Raw genomic sequence first — 22,576 nt, 5'->3', positions numbered from 1 at the left:
CTCTTTTCAAGGTTGCACAAATCTACTGCTGTTTAGGGCTCTTCACTAAAATTCCATTATGTTTTTAACCCCCTTACCTGTCAATCCGCACAGCTATTGGCCTTGCAGTCATGATTGACGGCATTTAGAATCACTCAAAAAACAACCCAATTCTGTTTTTATTCACATTTAAAAATAAATACAGACAGGAAAATAAATGTTTTTCTGTCTGTATTTATGTGTACAAATCAATAAAAATAGAAAACAGGAAGCCTTACCCATTAACAACAATGGAGAGGGGTGCACTGACAACTTTGAATGGATGTGCGTGCCATCTTGGCAATCAATCGGCCCTGCAAGGCATTATTGTAGGAAAGTGGATTATTATGCAGTGAGGCTGGTTAGGCTTCACTATGCAATAATCTCACAATACTCCACCTAGGCCCTTTGGATTCACGCTAAATAAATCCCTGGCTCTGTTCTGGCAGTGTGACAAAGGGTAGTCAGCCTTTAATGAAGAAACTCGTGTTAAGCATTTCAGAGTGCCAACATGCACGATAAGTAATTGGCGTGAGTTGGAAGAAATCTGACACCAATGCATAAAAATAAATTGTTTTTTATATAATTTTAGACACCAAAATGAAGAGAATCGGATGAGTATAACAGGAGTTATGGATTTTTAAAGGACAAATGCAACACTGTATTCACTCTTGCACAACAATAACGTTGCAGTCAATGGGGAAATACACTAGTGACAATCGATCACTTGCAGGTCGAGTTCAGTTGAAACCACTGGGGGTTAATATGATATGGGTCTCAGGACCAGACTACAACAGTCAGTTGATTTTTACCTGCTCCTAGGTCCAAGCTGTAGAGAAGTCCTGGCTTTCCCTGCTGCTGAAGAACGGGAGATAGTATAATTCAGAAAAAGTGTGATCAGTTCTTGCAATAATATATAGTATTCGTTTTCACCATAAAAATCTAATTTTAAGGTGTTTCATTACTTGTGAGCCACTCACGGCACATCCACAAGATCTTAGAGTTATGAATTTCATTTCATGTGTTCCTCCTTTCAGACCCCTTCCTCAGATGAGAGTGAAAGTAGGAGCGTGTGGGGAGATACTGGCCTCTCCTTTCAAAACCCTCCCTCAGATGACAGATGTGCATAGTAGAGTGTGGGGAGAGACTGGCCTCTTCTTTCTGACCTCTCTCTCAGATGACATGTGTACAAAGAAGGGTGTGAGGAAGGGCTGGCCTCTCCTTCCAGACCTCTCTCTCAGATGTCGGATGTGCATAGAAGGGCATGGGGGAGACTTGCAAGGTAGGGTGTTGGGAGGGACTTGCCTTTCCTTTCCGATCCCTCTGGAATAAAAACAAGGCTTACAGGAACATTATAGTTAGGCTCAGATTTCACTTGTATATTACCATTAAAATTCAGAAGTTATAGTCTCCTCAGCTAAGTATAACTTATGCCCTCGCAATGCACTGCTTATGGCCTCACATATGACATCACTCATGACATGGTCAGTGAAATCACTGATGACATCTCAAATGGCATCACTGATGACATCATCCACAGAACCACTCATACACCCACTCACACCCCCATGCAACCTCTCACACACCCTCTCAGACACCCACACAACCACTCACAAACCCATTCACAAACGCATACAAATACTCATGCACCCACTGACTTATGCATGGAGCCCCTCACACACCCACTCACTCACTCATAAACTCACTTAGCCATCCAGATACTCACACACCTACTCACTTACTCATACAGATACTAACACATGTACTCAGTCACCTAAACAGTCACTGAGGCAAACACATAGATTCCCATGGGGCCTTTCTCATACTGACTTACTCACCCACACAGCTACTTACACACCCACTCACTCATCCATACAACCACTCACATACCCACTCAATCACCCATACACCCATTTACACACCCATACAGTCACTCATGTACCCTCTTATTATCCATGCAGCCACTCACACACCTGCTCACTCACCGATACAGCCACTCATGCACCATCTTTCACAATTTACAACCAATTATATACCCACTCCCTCACCCATACAGCCACTCATTTACTCATACATTTTCTGAAAGAGTTGAATCTATCTAATAAGAGCAAAAACTTTTTTACCAGTGAACTCAATTTTCAGGTATGTGAATTAGATAGAACTTTAAAATAAATGGGATTGAAAAGATATATGTGAGGTGCAAAAAAGTAAGTATGATATATACAAAAGTGTTGAAACTCTATAAAAGGATCTGTTAGTGGCTGTGTGAGTGTTTCTATTAATTTATTAATGGGTGAGTATCCCTCTTCCTGTGTGAGTATTTGACTGTGTGTCTGAGGGTGAGAGTAGCTGTGTGACATGTTGCTTAACAATGTGTTGACCTGGTAGTATATACTGTACATGTGTTGTTTTACTGCATGGTCTAGTTAGCATAAAATAATAGGCCTGGGTGGAGTTCTGTTATGCTGAACTTGGGGAAGTGACTAAAAAACTCTGCTGCACTACGCGGAGTTCCGCAAGCATTCGAGTGCATTTGACCATGCGGTTCGGGTTGATTTTCAGCACCAGGTGTTTGTGTTGCACTGTACAGTGCGGCTGGCACCATGCGAAGCGCAAGAGGATGCTACTTCTTTTCTGACACTCAAGTGGATTTTCTACTCGAGCGACAGCTTTCTCAATGTGAACGGAAAGTTTCTCAATGCAGTGGGTCACGACCATCTGCGACTACCCATATTGAGAAATGTGACCACCTGCATTGAGAAATCTCGCTGTGAGGTGGATCTTCCTCACTCACGCTTTCCAACTTGATGTTGGCGAGCACAAGCAAGGAAAAAACTCTGCCCTACTTCCATGCATAATTTGCTGCTCCAGACAAAGATTGTTCATTGAATTGTGGAACTTGTAGTCTTCTTTAATCCATTATAAATTAATACTACAAGTCCCACAACTCAAAGGAAAAAACCTGGACTGAATCAGTACATCACGCCTGAACCTGTAAAACTTTCCAGCTATGTACTAGATAGATTTTGGATGGAGTGTTGGTGAGCCATAGGGCAAGCTTGTGTGTGCCTGGAAGGTAAGTCATGCTCCTTTAAGTCATAATCAGTCACATGTGTACTTTCCAACCCCTAGGCATAGTTAAATATTCGGTGTTTCACCTATACTACAATCAATCAAGTAGGGGTTTGTAAAGTGCACTACTCACCCATGAGGGCCTCAAGGTGCTGATGGAGGGAAGGTGTGAGCAGTTCTATTGAGGTCTTTTGAAGAGACAGGTCTTGAGGTCTTTCCTGAATTGTTGCAGTGTTGGGCTTCACCGGAGGTGAAAGGGGAGATCATTCCAGGTCTTGCTTGTGATGTATGAGAAGGACCTTCCCTCTGCTCTGTTCCTCTAGAAGCATGGGACGGTGGTTAGGGAGAGGTCGGCTGAGGGGAGTTTTCTATTGGGGTGTGGAAGGAAAGGGGGTTGTTGAGGTCTGATGTTGTGGAAGGCCTTGTAGGCATGTGTGAGCAGCTTGAAAGTTATTCTTCTTCTGTTTTGGAGCCAGTGGAGGTCACAGAGATGTTAGGGGACGTGGTTGTGCCGTGGGATATCAAGATTTAGTCTCGCTGCTGTGTTATGGATGGTCTGGAGTGAGCGAAGGAGTTTTTTGTTGATTCCAGCATAGAGGGTGTTGCCGTAGTCCAGTCTGCTGGTGATGAGGGCATGAGTGACTGTTTTCCTGGAGTCGGGTATCCATTTGAATGTTTTACATAGTATGCAGAGGGTGTTGAAGCATGCGGAGGGACAGTGTGTATCTGGTGATTAATAATGAGTGATGAGTTCAGTATGATGCCGAGGTTACATGCATCGTCAGTCGGGATGGGTGGGTTTCTGAGGGCGGGGGGCCACCATGTGTCATCTCATGTGGAGGGGGTGCAGCTGAGGATGATGACTTCTGTTTTCTCTGAGTTGAGTTACAGGCAGCTGTTCTTTATTCAAGTTGTGATGGCTTTCGTCCCTTCTTGGAAATTGTGCCTGGTATTGTAGGGTTCCTTTGTGATGTAGAGGATGAGTTTGGTGTCATGGCGTAGGAGACGATATTGAGCTCATGTTTTCTGACGATGGTTAAGAGGGGGGCAATTGTAGACGTTGAAGAGGGTGGGGCTGAGGGAGGATCCTTGGGGTACGCCGCATTTGGTCTCCGTTGGTTCTGAGAGGAAGGACGGGAGTCTTTTTCTCTGTGTTCTGCCCATGAGGAATGAGCGCATCCAGTCTAGTGCCTTTCCTTGGATGCCGGTGGCGTGGAGTCTGGTGGCTAGTGTGCGGTGAGAGACTATGTTGAAAGCTGCTGATAGGTCCAGGAGAATGAGGGCTGCCATTTGGCCTTGGTCGAGGAGGGCAGGGATGGCGTCTGTGGAGGCGAGAAGGGCAGTCTCGGTGCTGTGGTTGCTGCGGAATCCTGATTGGGAGGTGTCTAGGATGTTGTTAGCTCAGGTGCAATGGCAGTCCTGTGGAAGATGTGTGGCGGGCAGGGATCTGAAGTTGCTTCGCAGTGGATGCTCTTTATGGTTTTTAAGGTGCCTTCTGTTGTGAGCAGGGTCCAAGTAAGTAGGGTCTGTTGGGTGGAGTCGCTAGGGGTGGGGGTGGGGGTTGAGGCGGTGAAGAGGTCTACAAGCTATATTCATATATAGGAATGCATTGTTACTTACCTACCTTGTAAAAAAGAGAGAAGCATGTAGATATTCAGTAACATGCCCCAGCAGCACTTAAGCATGAAACAGTTACTATATATAAGTCACCCCTACCGTAGGCAGGCTATAGGGCAGGGTTTTTTGTGCTTAAATGTGGATTGAAGTTTCACTGAGTTCCATGTGTACCTTCAGACCCATATACCCAACTATACATCCAGTCTGCCACTCATACTGCAACTCACATACCTGTTAACAAAAACATAGACCATCCACACAACGAGTAAGACAGCGACAGAAACACTTACACATTCACTCACACACCTACACAGCAGCTATGTATGCAGCACTACCATAGTCAGTTGTGTACACAGTTACATACTATTTTCTCTAACACAGGCAGTAAGCAATTCATGGAGCCACTGACTTACAGATTTAGAGACCCATAGAGTTACTAAAAGAGCAAGTGATATACTGGCATACTTACTTCAACACATGGTGGCACATCCATGGAGGGACTGATAAACTATTCAGATATGAATTCAAGTGCTAACAATACCTAGCTACACATCCATAGAAGTACTCCTTCAAAGATGGGTTGGGCCTGCTACTGCAGACCCTGTGTGTGCAGTTTTACTGCCAGTTCAACTTGGCATTCTGAAAATGTTTGCCGAAAGGGGACGTGGCCAACCGCCAAAGGTGGCAGTCACATGAAGGAGTAACTCCCGGACCGGGGCATGGCCTTCCTATAGCTTCCAATACCCTATCTGCCTGGCTCCCCAAGCTACAAGTACCCCAGATGTGAGGGGGTTGCTCTAACCTGGATCCAGTGTTGTATTATAGTTTGGGAACAACATGGCCCCTGAAACAATGGCCCTGATGGCAAATGGCAGAAACTGTCTCCTACAGCGGTCACTGTGAACCTGCAGGCCCACTCGCAGCTGAGTCAAAAAAGTGAGGGACAGTGAGAAATGCCGCAGCCCTACTGAAAACAGCAAGACAGCTGATCCGTGCTGCGAGGGACTGTCGGAGGAGCCCGATACTGATCAGGCCTGGGAATACCTAATTGAAGGCCAATGCTGCCACACAATGAAGTTGGGTGCTGGAACAGAGGAGAGACTGCATGAGCCGTTGTTTGGTCTGCTCCAGAAAGAGTGCTTAGGGCCTGCAGAAATGACAAGAAATGAATCCGGAGACTGTGCTGCAGCCTCTGAAGTGATCACCACAGACTGGCCCTGAGAAACGGAGAGCAGAGGCCCGACTGACCAGAAATACCTTGTGAATGCGGATTAGTTGGTCCTGACTAGGGCACCCAAGTAATCTGGTGCGAGGCAGGCTCTGAGATCCCCATGCGCCGTGCTGTTGTGGATGTGAGGATCGAGACCTGAGGGAACATTGCGAGCCACCCAGGGTGGAAGGAGGATGCTTGGCCAGTCCTGAAAGGTCATAGCAAGTAAGTGAGACCAGACCACTGGGCCTTGACTAAGCAACTCATCCAACTCCCCGGCACCAGCCAGCACCATCAGAGACTTCACCCCCATTGCTGTGAGGATTTGAGTTGGTGGATGCAGCGGAGGGGGAGGCACCGAGGCGGCTTTTAAAATACTGGCTAAATGGTGTGCACCCTAGTGGAGGGAGGCCGTCCCCTGATTGAGGCCGGACCCAGTCTGGCTTGTGCTACCCCTTGCTGGCCTAACCGAATGGATGAAGGCACAAAATCCCCCTGTTAGACTTGGGGTTCTCTAGTTGGCACAGGTATGCACTTGTGACAAATAGGGACCATCGCCTCTAGTCAGGGTTAGGGGGTACACTCTTAAAATAACCCCTGCTCACCCCCTTGGTAGCTTGGCACGAGCAGACAGGCTTATCTGAGAGGCAGTGTGTAAAGCATTTGTGAACACATACAGTAATCAAGTGACAATACTACAGATGGACACCATAGAGGTTTTATATCAAAAGTAAGTATTCTTTATATAGATTTAACACAAGACCATAAACGACAAAAATCCACAATACTGTTACTTAAAAATGGTAGTTTTAGCTTAGTTCTCTTTAGTTCTTAAACGCAACATTTTTAGTTCAATATACCTTTAGATGCGACACGCAGGGCAACGAAAGTGTTGCAACGATGTTGATGCGATGAAAGTTTGGTGCAAAGAAATAAAGACGTGAAGATCTTCCTGATGCAGCCCGCTTCTTCGATGTTGCGCGAGATCTCGGCTCGATGCGTCAGCTGCAGCGGCGACACCCTTGTCCAGTGATGCGACGACAGCGGCTTTCGCGGCGACTCTACTCCAGCGATGCGAGACGCTTCCGCTCGATGCAACAGTTACAGCGGCGACACCCTTGTTCAGGGATGTGATGGCAGCAGCTGCGATGGCGGCATGCTTCTCCGTGGATGCGAGGTGCTTTACTTGATGAGGTGCAAGGCGACAGCTACAGCGGCGTCATCCAAGATGCGATGGCAGCGGCTGCGACGGTAACACACTTCTTCCTCGAAGCGAGACTCTTCTCTTGATGCGGTGCAATGCGTCAGCTACGATTGCTGCGATGGCGACACGCTTCTTCGGTGTTGCGGGGCGCTTCTCGTGGTGCGGTGCAATGCGACAGCTACAGCAGCTACACCCTTGTTCAGTGATGTGACAGCAGCGGCTGCGTCGGCGACACGCTTCTTCTCTGTGAGTCGCGCTTCCAGCTCCTTGCGACACGCAGTCCCTCAGAAGGCCCAAAACAGCAGCAGGCACTTCCAAAGAACTCTGGGGAGCTGGTGGTTGAAGTCTGTTGTCCCTGAGACTTCAGCAGGAGGCAAGCTCTTTTCCAAGCCCTTGGAGATCCTTACAAGTTGAGCAAAAGTACACACAAAGTTCCTTTCTCCACTCTTTGGCAGTAGGCAACCACTGCAGGCCAATCCCCCAGGTTCAGGGATAGTCTCTCCTCAGTTTCTTCTTGGTTCCTCTCCTCAGCAGAGGTTTCTTCTTGTTTCCCAAAGTGATCTAAAGTTCTTCGGTTTGGGTCCCAATATTTATGCCCAGTTTCTCTTTGTTCTCTGAAGGCAGAGAGGCCTTTGCCTAGTCCAAACCAGCTCTGGTCAGTCCTGGAGCACTTTGTTGACATGACTCCTTCTTTCTTTTCACAGTGCAGGGCAGAGACATCAGATGCACCACAGGAGGTGGAGCCAGCATTGTGGAGGGAAAGCACATCCCTATTCAGGTCCCCGGTGCAACTCCTCCCACCCATGTACATGGAGATCTCTCTATTCAGCCCTGCGCTGACTCACCCTGTCTCTGGGAATTCCCCAGCCCCCTGGAATTCCCCAGCCCCTGTCCCTCAAACTCCAGACAAGGAATACACAGCCTAGCAGAGGCAGGTTTGAATGGTTAGACAAGAAAATACCTACTAAAATTCAAACACAGAATGTTAAAACCAACTTCACTAAAAGATGTCTTTTATCATTCTGATTTCAGGCATACTAAATTCGAATTTCTACCATGTTCCCTGAGTCAGTTAGGATTATCAGATGTAATAATCAAACTGCCCATTCTGGCCTATGGAGAACAGCTAGCCTTGCAATAGTGAAAACAAAATTGGCTGTAATTCACTATTAGAACATGCCACACACACTAGGGCTTGTCCTACCATATACTTACAATGCACCCTGCCCTTGGGCCTACCATAGGGGTGTCTGATATGAATAAAAGGGAAGGTTTAGGGACTGGCAAGTGGGTGCATTTGCCCAGTCAGCATGACAGTACCAGACTGCACGCAGGCTCTGCAATGGCAGACCCTAGACACACTTTTACAGGCTGCTTCTGTGGGTGGCACAACCAGTGCTGCAAGCCCACCAGCAGTATTTGGATCACCCGCCCTGGGCATTCCTGGTGCACTGTACTAGGGTATGACAGGTAAACCAAACCAGCCAATCATGGAATCACTAATCCTTCAATTTACAATAGGGAGAGCATATGCACTTTAGCACTGATCAGCAGTGGTAAAGTGCCCAGAGTCATAAAACAGCCAACAGCCGGTCAGAAAATATATAGGAGGAAGGCAAAAAGTTCAGGGATGACCCTGCAAAAATGGCCAAGTCCAAAACCCCCACAATCCCGGCTGACACAGGGGCTGACTTGCACCGGCGGAGCTGACAGGCACAATACAATGCCCATCTGAAATAGTGGAGACGGAAGAATCCTTCTGGAGCCTGCAAGCAATTACATTTCCTACACACTACTGTGTGAGTCCCGATCTCTGCCCCAGTGACACTACCTACAAGGCCATGGAGCGGACTAAGGGAAGGAAAACAGATGCGAGAGACACAGAGGGGGCACCTCAAACTGATGCTGGCACCCATCCTGGGAGCACCATTGAGGACATGATAACCCCCACCACTAGGATCCCTCCTCCAGATAAACTGGACATAATATTAAAGGAAATCAGGGAATCTCACACAGTAATGGAACAACAACTAGGGTGCCTTTTTAAAAAAAAAATTCCTTTATTGCGGTTTTAAGGTTCACTGCACATATTTTACAGACAACTCTGAATAAGAAGCCTCACAGTCCCTGTCCAGCAGCAGTTAGTCCAATTAGGGTTGCCTTTGAAGTGTGTACCAAACCGGCAATGAGCATGAACATTGTCATTAACAATCATATGAACTTGTAACTGAGCATCCCCCTCCCACCCTCACCCCACCCCCCCCTTACCGGGCCCACCCACCTAGAGGTTCGTCTAACAACATCTCAATCAGGGGTATCCTCCCGTCTCTCCCCCTGCCTGGGGGATTCAATCCCCACATGACTAACATCAGTCAACACTGTCTGTGTAGAATTCGGGGAGCTCCTCCCTATCTCCTGGACCATTAGCCCCCATGCCTGCAATACTTCCGGGAGTTTGGCATTCCTCCTAGTGCTGCGTATGTGCCCCTCCTCCGCTAGTGCCCATTCCTTGAAGTCCGTCTTCCAGTTCGCAACCAGCGGCCCACTCTGTGTCAGCCAATGGATTGCTATTCGCCACCTAGCTATCACAAGTCCCAACACCAGGAACTTCCTGCTGGTTTTACGTTTAGGGTCCCGGGGAATCAGTCCAAGGAGACAAGTACGTATCTCTAGGGCAACTCTCCATCCTGTTATTCTGTGCAGGTCCTCTAGGATAGCTGTCCAGTATATCTGGATCTTCGGACACGACCAAACCATGTGTGGGGAATCTGCCTGTGCATAGTGGCATCTGGGGCACCTTGGATCCCTCAAGCTATCAATAGTGTGTAGGTGCTTGGGTGAGAGGTATGTCATGTGGACCATATTGTATTGTATCTGCTTAAATCTATTGGACACCGCCACCTTACGTACACCCTCGTGAATTTTTTCCCACTCTCGTGGTGTGATCTCCTATGGGCTCACTTCCTGCCATCTACCTTCTATTTTGAGAGGTGCGCATTTTCTGTCTTCCCGTAACGCCCTGTACAGGTGAGTGACAAGTTTCCGCCCTCCTGACCAGAGTATGCGTGTGTTCCGGGGCTTCCGGGAATGTAGGCCATAGATGTCGTGCTGTTGACGCTATTTTGGCGTATTGCAAGAATTTCCCCGGTCCCAACTCAAAAGAGTCTACTGCGTCTGCGTCCTGGTCAGGATAGAGGTCTGACAGCATAAGACACCTTCCCGCCTTCCATTTGTCAGTAGACATGACCCAGTCAATGTGCGCGAAAGGCGGCATCAGCCAAAAGTCTGCCTCTGGGGCAAACGGTCACACCTGTATAAGTCGTCTAACCACCCTGGCCCAGATGGCAGCCAACAATCTGCCCAGTGGAGGACATTGGTCCTGTCGCCCTTTTGTGTGCCAGAGAAGCGCACCCAGCTGTCGATCCCCATATGTGTCCGCCAGGAGCGATCGTTCCCATGAAGGGTCTGTATCGAGCCAGGCCGCTGCGTGCTGTAATTGGGATGCAAAATAATAAAGTTCAAGGTCAGGGATTTCTAAACCGCCCCTACCTCAAGTACGTTTCATGACTTCCAGGCTCACCCGACAACGTTTTCGATTCCACAGTAGTTGTATAAGCATTGCATCGAGGTCCCTGAAGACCTGGTGGGAGTTCAAAGAAGGAGCCCTGCATTGTGAAGAGACATTGAGGCAACACCACCATTTTAATCAAGGCAATCTTCCCCATCAACGAGAGCCTGAGTGTGTTCCAGAAGGCAATGCTGCCTCGGAGACCTCTAAGAATCCTCCCCATATTATGTTGGTAAAAAACTTCTCTGTCCCTACTGATCTAGACCCCTAGATAGCGCAACGTATCTGACACCCATGGAAGCCCCAGCTCTGGCAGTTGAACCCCGCTCCTCACAGCCTCCGACCCAACCGGATATGGTTGTGATTTAGTGTTATTGACATAGAGTCCAGAGGCCTCGGCAAACTGACCCAGAGTCACCAGCAATATCGGAAGTGAGTAGGTTGGCTCCCGTAGATACACCAGTGCATCATCTGCATACAGTGATACTATATGTTCCAAGGCCCCAATTTGGATACCCTGCCCCTGAAGGACCCTACGGAGATGGCATGCTAATGGCTCCATCGCCAGGGCGAACAGCAAGGGGGAGAGCGGACACCCCTGTCGCGTCCCCCTGGCTAGTGATATCGCATCTGAGACATAGCATCCCGTGCGGACCCTCGCCACCGGCTGAGTATAGAGAAGTCTCACCCAATTCACAAACCCCTCACCGATCCCCATTTTTAGGAGCACCTGCCATAGAAAGTCCCACCTGAGCGAGTCAAACACCTGTTCGATATCTAGGAATACCAGGGTGTTCTGTTCGGCCCTGCCCTCTAGTGATTGCATGACATGGGCGAGACGGCGGATATTCCGCAGCGCGTTCCTTCCTGGAATAAAACCGGACTGGTCGTCGTGTACCAATCGCCTGAGATACGGAAGTAATCTGTTGGCTAATACCTGACTAATGATCTTAAGGTGTATAGTGAGCATTGAGATTGGCCTGTAAGAGGCGGGGAGTAAGGGGTCCTTCCCTGGCTTGGGGATCATCACAATCAGCGCCTCACGCATGGAGGCAGGCAATACGCCAGTCTCACCGGCCTCCAAAACAATGTCCAGGAGCCTAGGGACCAGGACTCCCCCAAACTCTTTATATAGCTCCGCGGCCATGCCATCCATTCCTGGGGATTTAGCTGTTTTCAAATGGGCGATCGCTGCTCTCACCTCCTCCCCTCTGAAGGGTGCCCCCAGGGATTCCTGACGGTCTGGGTCAAGGCAAGGTAGATCCATCTCAGCAAGGTAGGCTTCTAAAGCCTGTGGGGCGACCTTGGACTTGGGCTCGGAATATATTTTTGGGAGGTGTGAGGTAAATACTGCGTTAATCCCATGCTGGGTATAAACCATTCGGCCCTGACCGGCTTTAAGGGCCAGTATTGAGATAGGCTGAGTCTCCACCCTAATCAAGAGCGCCAATAGGCGCCCGGATTTATCACCCTCAGTGTACCACCGATGCCTACTCATGGTCCTATTGTATTTGCCCAGTGACTCCCATAGAAACCCTATTGTTTGTCGCTGCTCCATCCATTTGGCCGGCCCCTCTGGGTCTGTGGGAAGTTTTACCTCTAGGGTCTTTAAGCGTTCCTCCTGTTGTTTTAGGTCCCGCTCTAACACTCTCCTCACCCCCACCTCCGTGGACATACATATCCCCCTCAGCACCACTTTCATCGCATCCCATTCTAACGCCCTTGAGCTAGCCGTGTTCCAGTTCACCTCTAAATAGCCTTCCAACCCTGTCGCGATCGCCTCCTTGTAAACCGGGTCTGTCAAGGCCTCGGTGTTTTGGAGCGCGGGTGGCCCAAAGTGTAGGCCACCAGCAGGGGGGAGGGATCGGACAGATATCGGGCCAGGTACTGTGTCTCTAGAATCCGACCAGCCGCCGTTTCCTGAATAAAACAATGGTCCAGCGTGCTATGCGTATTAGCTGCCGGAGTATAACAGGAGTATACCCGACTATCAGGATTACGGTGCCGCCATACATCTAGTAGGTGATAGTTGTTAATCATCTGGTGTATGGATTCCTGTGCCTTGGGTTTAGCATCTACCTTTGGGGGGAACAACTAGGGTGCCTTACTACTGAAGTCACCCTAATGAGAGCAGACCACAAGAAGCTTGCAGACTAAGTGAGTGCCAACACAGCAACACTACACAACCTACCCCCCTGGCGGAAGAGCGGACTGACAGTGGAATAGCTCCAACACCAGGTCTCTGAGTTACAGGACAGGGTCGAGGACGTTAAAGGGCGTTCATGCTGGAACAATATTCGCATAATAGGTCTACCAGTGAACAGTGTGGGCCAAAACGCAACCGTATGTATTGAGACCTGGCTGCAAATGATGATAGCCCTGGAAGGGCTCTCAGAACTTTTTTGCATGGAAAGGGTGCATAGAGTCCCAACCAGGAGGAGAGCACCTGGTGTGCCTCCGCACCCTATAGTAGCTAGAATGCTCAACTACAGAGATCATGACATGATTCTCTGAGCTGCACGAGAAAAGTCGCCAATCAGGCACCACAATTGTTTTTCAATTTTCCTGGACTACACTTTGCGCGTCCAGAGGAAGCGTGCCTCATATCAAGGGATCAAACAACACCTGAATCTGAAATACGCCCTACTATACCCCGCCAGGCTCAAAATAATTTATGACCAAGAAAGTAACCTTTTTGAGACTCATGCGGAGGCTTGAGAGTGGGTGGAGCACACCTTCCCAGATTCAGGTGCTCTGCCTAGCAGGCGACACAGTGATGACAAACCAAAGCCCAATGCATGAAGCTGTGACGATGTTAGGAGGCACGTTTACCAACTCCTGAACAGATGCTGGAGGGTCATCGAGCAGCCATATTATTTGCAGCCACATTTTAGGAAACAAGATCACCCACAGATGAAGAATCCTCATCGGGCGATACGATTCATTTGGAATCGAATAATAGCCAATTACTCTTCCCATCTATGACGCCACAGACAGTAAATTACTTATTGGACTGAAGAGTTATAAGGTCATTGCTATACAGGAGTACTAGAGAAGACTGCATTTTACATTCTCTTCTGGCTAAAACAATGGTAAAACAGCCGAATTACTAAGTTGGAAAGCTGCAAGTTGAATGGTATGGAGGGATGCTAAAAAACATAGAATGTCACCTACCTTTCTGTGCTGCAAACTATGTGGGCTAACTGAGGGATGAACAGGGATACAACCCCCCACTCAGGGTAAAAGTCTCTAAAACTATATAGCACACTTATGCAGAGACGATATTAGGTAGGCCTAGGTCGGACAGGAGTAACCACTGGTAGATCCTTTAATTGCGGATGCTGGGGTGGGCTAGGCCCTGGGATGGATTAGCACTCTCCACCGAGTGAACAACCTAGTACTTCCTGGGTGCCTACATTAATTGTTGCGCCTACATGGCTTCAATGTCATCTGCATGTTCTGCGACTAAATGGTTATGTTATGTTGCAAAATATGTTTGGTCATACAATGTTCCACGGTTGGACCTAGTATTGGGAAGTTTGTGGGGGTTAATGACGGGTGCAGTATGCTTTTTACTCTGACATTATAGACTTGTCTATGGCGAATGCACAGATATCACAACACAAAAAGAAATTGCATATGGCGACAACTCACCAATATGACTACACCACTTGGAATATTCATGGGATGTGATCGATTCACAAACGCCATAGAATCCATGCACAAATAACTAGGCACAAATCACATATAGTATTTTTACGAAAGACCCACTTGTCTGCTACAGAGGCCACAAACCATCAAAACAAATGAAGGCGATAGTTCTTTGGTACATCCTACTCAGTGGTTGCACGGGAAGCTGCGATCTGGATTAGGGTGGCAGTCCCTTTCATTGCACAGGAGCAGCGGATAGACAGAAATGTCAGGTATGCTCTATTCATGGCACTCTAAATGGCACGTCTCTAGTGCTTAGGAGTCTATACGCCCCAAATACAGAACAGGATACATTTCACACCCAGGTAGGAGTGATACTAGTGGACTGGACCCTCTACCCCTAGATACTGGGTGGGGACTTCAACGCAGTATTGGATATTACACTGGACCGATCCCATCCACCTGTCCCGGGCCGATCTCAATCCGCCCGGCTAAAGGCCTACAGACCTGGTCTCAGGAATGGTCACTGAGAGACACATGACATAGTCAAAATGTAGTTCTGTGTGATTACTCCTATTACTCACCGACTCATGAATTGCATACACAAATAGATCGCATATTCTGTAGTCACAGCATATGCATATGACCCACACAATTTATAATGGCAAAACACTCTCAGATCATAACTCATTGGGGGTAACTTCTCCTGGGGATGTGTGCCCACCGCAGTCCGCACTTGGAGACTTCATCCTGGGTCTGAGAGGATGGCGTTTTTTGTGCCACCATGTCATCAACCGTTGATGCTTATTTAAAAAAAAATGCATATACTGCCTCCTCCATAATGACAGAATGGGAAGCATTGAAAGTAGTCATACATGGAACAACAATTGGCTCAGTGGTGGCAGGGATTTTAACAATCAGTCAGGACTTGAGACGTGTGGAAGTGATCTTGGGTACTGTTGAGCACAAAGCAGTTCAGAGCGCAAATAAGGCAAAAGATCTCCAAGACGCCCGCATAAAATATGCAAAACTCCTTGAGCAACTGTGTGTCATAGATTCTCGCGCATACGCACTAAAGTTCCTACCGAGGCAGACAGACCTGTTAGTGCGAGTGATTAGAAACGCCCCCCACCCCCATCCACACCAATACTGGAGATCGTCACTCCATTATGAACTCAAGTAACCACTCAGAACTAAATTAACCTTGCAGCTGGCTCCCCGGCTAGAGAGGCTATATCGAGAATCTCTCCTGGCAGGATCGTTGCCTCTCACCACATTGCAGGCCCTAGTAACCTCACTGCTAAAAACCTGGCAAGGATAATACTGACCTCTCCGCATACAGATCTCTCTCATTAATTAACATGGAATATAAAATACCTACTAAAATACTAGCTAGCTGCCTTCTCCCTGATCAATGCGGTTTTGTTTCTGCATGGACCACACTATTAAACATACGCAGGCTCTGTCACGCTATGTCTGCCTGCCCGAAGACTCTTCCTAATGCGGGGTGCTTATCGCTATTTCTTCACCAGGCCTTTGATACATTGAGGTGGGATTAAATGTTGGCCACTCTACAGAGGTTTGGGATTCCTGCTAAGTGTCTACCATGTGCATAACGGCCGCACTGCGCCCATTCCAGGAACCGTACCATACTTGTGCATCTGCATTACTAAACACAGCCACCAGGCTTCGTATTTGGTGGTCGTTGTTGGCCGCAGTTTTTATTACTTATTACATACGTCACACTTGTACAACTCCCCTGGACACCCCCTTGGGGGCCGGGGTCATAAATCATTGTCACACATTATTACAAATTGGATGTCACACATTGTCAGCTAGACATCATAAATCATGGGTCATAAATCATTGTGTGTCATAAATCATTCTGCCACAATTGGTCCTTATTTTGTTGCCATAGATCACTCTGCCTTATCACCATAAATCAGCAGCCATAAATCATGGGTCATAAATCATCGGTATGTCATAAATCATTCTGTCACAAACTATCATAATTTCGTTGTCATAAATCTTTCTGCATGAGCATCATAAATCATCAGCCATAAATCATGGGTCATAAATCATCGGGGTGTCATAAATCATTCTGTCACAATCTGTCGTCATTTCGCTGTCATAAATCATTCTGCATGAGCATCATAAATCATCTGCCATAAATCATAGGCTGGCCATAAATCACTGGTTTGTCTTTTGCTCCTTTGCAACTCCTAGGGTCGTAAATCACCCTGACAGCTCATAGATTGTTCTTTGTTGTTTACCACGCCCCTTTGCGTGTGGGGGGAAGCCTTTCCCCGGAGTTAGGCCCCAACTCGCTACCTTGTTAGTCTCTTTTGTGCCCCACTTTCTGGTGGGGGCTGGGCTGCGAGAGCCGTCTCCGTTTGCTACCCCGATTTTGTCAGGCATACTCACCCTGCCGTGCGGCATCCCAGAGTGAGTGGCCCTCCTTCTACACACCGCCCTGTCGGTGTGCTCCCATACCAAAGCAATACACTTGTTGTTTCCGCCACGCCGCCAGGGAGGCTTACGTCTTCCTGCAGCTCCCCCCCCACATCTGGTCAACTCCGCCGGCACTCTTCCCACAAACGCAATGATGTGCTCTGCTCCATCTATGCCCTTATGCCCTGGCACACCTGTGTCCTTCTTCGGTGTCTTACAGTACTGTCTCCTCTCGCCATGGGTCATACATGAATAAAAAATTGGGAGACAGTCAGATACGCTTGTGAAGGCGTGATACAGCATACATTCATTAAATAACATTCTCTACTTCACCAATGCCCCAGGCAGGCTCCCCGGTAAGTGTCACTGTGAAACCAGTAATCCTGATTAGTATCCCCCAGGCTGTACTGTACTTATTTCCTGTTCCGGGGAGGGGGGGGGGTAAAAACCTGAGTTAGCGCTGCCGGGGGCTCAGGGGCACATGCCTGCGTATATGTAAAGGTTATTAATTTGTTCCTGCACTTGAATGGGCAACCCTCGTGTGCCCTTGCCCTGGTGTATTTTATTTTTTTTCTTTTCGGCAGGATGAACGGGGGTTTGAACCAGTGGTCCTGAGGCAAGGAAAGGCCTCGACCTAGGTAGGTTCTTCTAATCTATCATCCTGTGACCTGGTTTTTCTACAACCTTCCATCTCTCGCACACCTTTCTCAAATACCTGCCCAGCATATCGGCATATAAATAACTTAGTTTCCCCCTTTGCACTTCACTTGATGGGTGTGTAAGCTCATTCTCCTCTATGGACGCTGGCCCCTTTTAGTGGATGTAAGTTTGCAGTGGCCCTCACGTTAGCACCCGGTGAACACTTCCGATCACGTGTCGTTGGGGCTTCTAACGTCTAGAGTCCTCTGCTCCCGGTTGGTGCCTACACATCTAGCTGTGAAACTATCCAGTCGCTCTTAAACCTCCATGGTTTGTATTCTGCTGCTTTCATCTAGCGCGTACTCTGCTGGAAGGTAACTGAGTGCGATACATGAGCACCAGCCGCATTGCCCAAGAACTGCTCATACCTGCCATGCGTAGGGGCATAGCTTTTATTTTTTTATTTTTTTATTTTTGGCCTCACCGGATACTGAGCCATTTTTTTTTTTTGTGCGCACCCCCCTATTTATTGGGGGGTGGTGTAGGGGGGGAGGGCTTGAGCCCGGGGCCTCGTAGCAGCGAACAACCTGCGCGCCGCCCTGGAGATCCCTGAAGTGTTTACTAACTGACCAATAAGGTTAATGTAGTGACCCTGCATGAATCTCTGTCTGAAGGGCTACACTACTGTGTTCCAAAAGATCAGTGATTCTCCGTTGAACAACATCACATTTCAATATTTGCCTTGGCAAATGCCCGTCAGCCACATTAGCCAAGTCACGTTTTCGTTCATAAGACAGGGCCTGTACTTCTCTTTGCACTGCGCTCATAACGCCCCGCTCCTCTTCTATGAAGCCAACCAATGTAGTTCTCGTAACGCACACAGATAATCATTTATGTGGCCTGACCCAGATCCGACTAAGAAGAGTAGGCTCACAGGGGTTAGTTCCCCTCCTTGGCTGCTCTGGCATCGCCCCAGTGATACCTGGTGATACAGGCTTGGCGCTCCCATGAAAGCACTGTGTAACTTCAGCACAGTCCTCCCTTTCTGAGTGCCTGATCCATACCTACTGGAAAGGCACACTTTTCCAGGCGCCGGAGGGCTGGTAAGCACGGCGATAATAGGCAACACACACCTGCTTAGTTCTGCTCCTGGAGCCTCACTCTGTCACTGGCCCCAGAAGGCTGTGAAGCACAGTGATTATAGGCAAACACACGCATGCTTAATTCAGCTGCTACTTCCTGCCAGGTGGTGCACCACTTGGCCGCACAGGATTTAAATAGTGGGCGATGCTACCCCTGTCTGCGAAACGTTTTAGTTCGTTTTTTTTTATGGGGCGCTTTTATATAGCTCAGGCCCGACCCGAAGGTATTAAAGCGCTTTCTCTGAACACATGCTATCTTACAAAAAGGACATATTATTTTATGGCACGGGGATGTAACGTGATTTGCCCAGAATTATAGGATGTTTTGAGCAGACGCCGAGTCTCGAACCTGGATCTCCGGTTTCAAAGTAGGCTGCCCTAGCCATTAAGCCACACCCCTGTGTTCATTTGTTTTTTTTGTTTTTTTTAACTCTTGCCAGCATTTGGCGAGATATGCACCCCGGTCCTAGAGGACGAAAATTCACTGTGTTTAAGAGCTATTTATTATTATTGTCTCCAAAATTATTGGTACAGACAATATCTTGTGCGTTGGCTTAGACATTTTTGAGGGTTTCGTGACCAATTAAGGACACATTCATTTTTTGTTAGGCATGGCGAGATTAAGTGATTTGCCCAGAATCACAGGCTGTTTGTAATCTCTTGTACATTAGTTACAGTTTGCGTTACCAGGGATTATTAAGTGAACACTCACTCTTTTGCTGCATATCGTTTGTATCATCAACCGCATTTATCAGTCCTACCAGGATTAGAACTCGTGACCTACAGGTCACACCGGGCGGCAGCGGTTAACTTGCTGAGCAGTTAGTATGTCGACTGGATTTCCCCCCTTCTGTCTGCGCCCCTCGCTGTTGCTCTGATGTATGCCACAGGCGCTGCGGTGGCCTCGAGTCTTGCAGAATTTTTAGCCACGGAAGGCTGCCAGAGGGAATTGTTTCCTGTATCTAACCTGCAGCACTCGGGGCATGGGAAGCTGCTACACCCGGTATATATCTTGGTGACGGGCGGAAGGGGGGGGGGCGTTAACTACTGTGCGCTTTGGTCGACAGTATGAGAACTAGGCGCCTCCTAACCCTACTCCCACCGGGATGCGCCTCACCTGAAAGCAGCAGCGACCGTGAAAGTGCGAACTATACCCATCCAATCTGGAAATATACAACTTGGGTGTCTTACATCAACTTAAGAGGCAAAACCTCAAAGTCAATAAGCAAATATATGTTAACTTTCAGGTTAAGATTTTTGAAAAAGAGTGGCTTTTGGGTAGGCCAACATAGTCAACTATTTTTTTTTTTTTTTTTTTTACAAACGCTTGTTTAAAATAATTTCAAATAGGTGCAATCACACCTAAGTGACTCTGCCAGTGTTTCAAACAAAACAACCAATAGTTATTCCCGAGCTATGGTGTATATGTGGCCATAGAGTCGCTCAGACCTGCCCTATCCCTATGGACGCATTTGAAAACCCCAGGAGGTGGCCTTGTCACGGACCTAAGCAAAAGCGGGCCGAGCCAGAATATGTTCACTCACCACAATCATGGAAGCGGGTCAGATACGGTGAGGTGGTCGGAGAGGCACCTTCCAGGCAACGGACTTCAACCATGCGTACAGAGAGCGCTACCTACACCGATAGCGCTTTACATGCGTGCAGGTTACGTTACACATTCAGGCACGGGGAGATTCAGTGATTTGCCCAGAATCACAGGATGTGGACGCGACCCCGAGGGTCGAACTCTGGTGTCCAGCACCAAAGTCGGCAGTCTAGCTGACGGACCGCATCCGCTACCCCGCTGCTTGAGCCCTTACCCTGCGACTGCTCTCTGCGCCAAGGACCTCATCGTCTTCGCCTGCTGCCTGGGGAGCTGGGGGTCGCTACTGCGTCTCTCGACCTCGGTCCATTCCGTCCTGCCATGCCCCAGCGTGGGCCACGCAGTCCTCCGACTCCCTGCACCTCTCTCATGGTAGCTGGATTCCTTGTTCTTTCTGCTGGCTGGGGGTCCTTCTTCGCTGTTTCCTGGGTCCCGACGGTGGAGAGGGCAGCCGCAGGAAAAAGTGATTTGAAAACCGTTGGCGACGCTCCCCCAGCTCCCATGATGTGCAAGTGGGCTGCCCCAGGGGAAGCGTCGTCCTATATCCCGCCTTCCTCTTTTCCTATTGTTCTTGGAAGGGGGGCGGGGGCCTCAGGGCGTTTCGCCCTGCGGCGCTTCGCGCTGGCGAGAGCCAGATCCGTTCCTTGTTGGGCTCTGGGGGCCATTATGGTGCCGGCCTTGAGCCCCCTTTGGGGGCGGCCTTTGCTAAACAGGCAGGAGGCAAGAATGTCCCCTCTCACCCATGTTATTTTTACTCGCACTCGAGTCCCTTGCATATCGTCTGCATGCTGACTCAATAGATTGAAGCGGTACAAAAGGGGGTGGTGATGGACGGAGCATTAGAACCAATCAAACACTCACACCCAGTCAACAGATCTGGGTTTGATCCATCACCGTTCTTTAGCCCACTCTGCCACCCCAGTTCAGACATGGCCATATGCAAATCAGTCTGACCCTGTGCCTCATGGGAACAGTCCAGCCCGAACTGCCAAGCCATGCCTTCCCTGGACCGGAAACAAGCTTCCTAGGACCGGTTTCTGGCATTTCAGCCGTCTTCAGCCAGGCTTGCTTGAATCCAGTGGCAAAGTGAGCAAGGGACTCACGTCTGAGCATACCCTGCCAACTTATGGCGAACAAAGCGGTACAAAAGGGGGTGGTGATGGACGGAGCATTAGAACCAATCAAACACTCACACCCAGTCCAGGGAGGACCTGGCTTGGCAGTTCGGGCTGGACTGTTCCCATGGGGCACAGGGTCAAGACTGATTTGCATATGGCTGGGTTCAAACTGGAATGGCATGGTGAGCAAAAAAACGATGGATTTAGGCCCAGATCTCTGTACTGGGGTGAATGTATGACATTGTTCTGCATTCTGTCCATCAATTGTTATTTTTGCATTTGTCACCCCGAGTGGGAAGGGTATGCTCAGACGTGAGTCCCTTGCTCTCCATGCCACTGGAATCAGGCTATCCTGGCTGATGAGGGCTGAAAGCCCGAAACCGGTCCTAGGATGCTTGTTTCCAGTCCAGGGAGGACCTGGCTTGGCAGTTCGGGCTGGACTGTTCCCATGGGGCACAGGGTCAAGACTGATTTGCATATGGCTGGGTTCAAACTGGAATGGCATGGTGAGCAAAAAAACGATGGATTTAGGCCCAGATCTCTGTACTGGGGTGAATGTATGACATTGTTCTGCATTCTGTCCATCAATTGTTATTTTTGCATGACTCAATAGATTGAGGCATCCCTATTAACCGCACGACTGATGCATTATTGCTGTACGTGTACGACATATTAATCTACTCTAAAGACCTGCAGGATAACCTGCATTCGGTAGATCATACCTTTGCTCAGTTTGAATCCTTTGCTGGACTTGCCATAAATGTTGGGAAATCTCATGCATTCCCCTTCAGGGGCGATCTCCATCTGCAAACTATCTCCTTTGGAGAACATGAGATAGCAGTGGCCCATATCACTTTCTGATATCTGTGGATACAAATATAAAAAAAAAACATGCAGCTTGCCTGATGGAAAATACAGAAGGCAATAGGCTTGCTGCGTTCCCAGGTTGCTTTTTGGATATCCCTTCCTCTTTCAGTCGCAGGCTGCCTGGCAATCTCTAAAATGGTGATGCTCCACGAATCCTTTACTTCTTCACAAACTTGCTAGTGGTTATTTCTAGCTAAATTGTTTGGGCATTAAACACACTTTTGGTCTATTTAACTCAGCTTAGCAAAACTACAGCTTCCTTCGGATGCTGGGGGATGGGGCACCTGATTTCACGCATACTGCCTGGCAAGGCAATTACAATGGCTCCCATATTGGTTGGTGTGATTAAACTTCCATGAAATTGCTTACACGCCCCGGATGTTTGACCAAGGTAAACTACATAAAATATGTTCAGG

This window comes from Triturus cristatus, chromosome 9, assembly GCF_964204655.1.
Source record: "Triturus cristatus chromosome 9, aTriCri1.1, whole genome shotgun sequence".
In the NCBI taxonomy this organism is placed as follows: Eukaryota; Metazoa; Chordata; class Amphibia; order Caudata; family Salamandridae; genus Triturus; species Triturus cristatus.
This window is presented reverse-complemented; position numbering follows the sequence as displayed.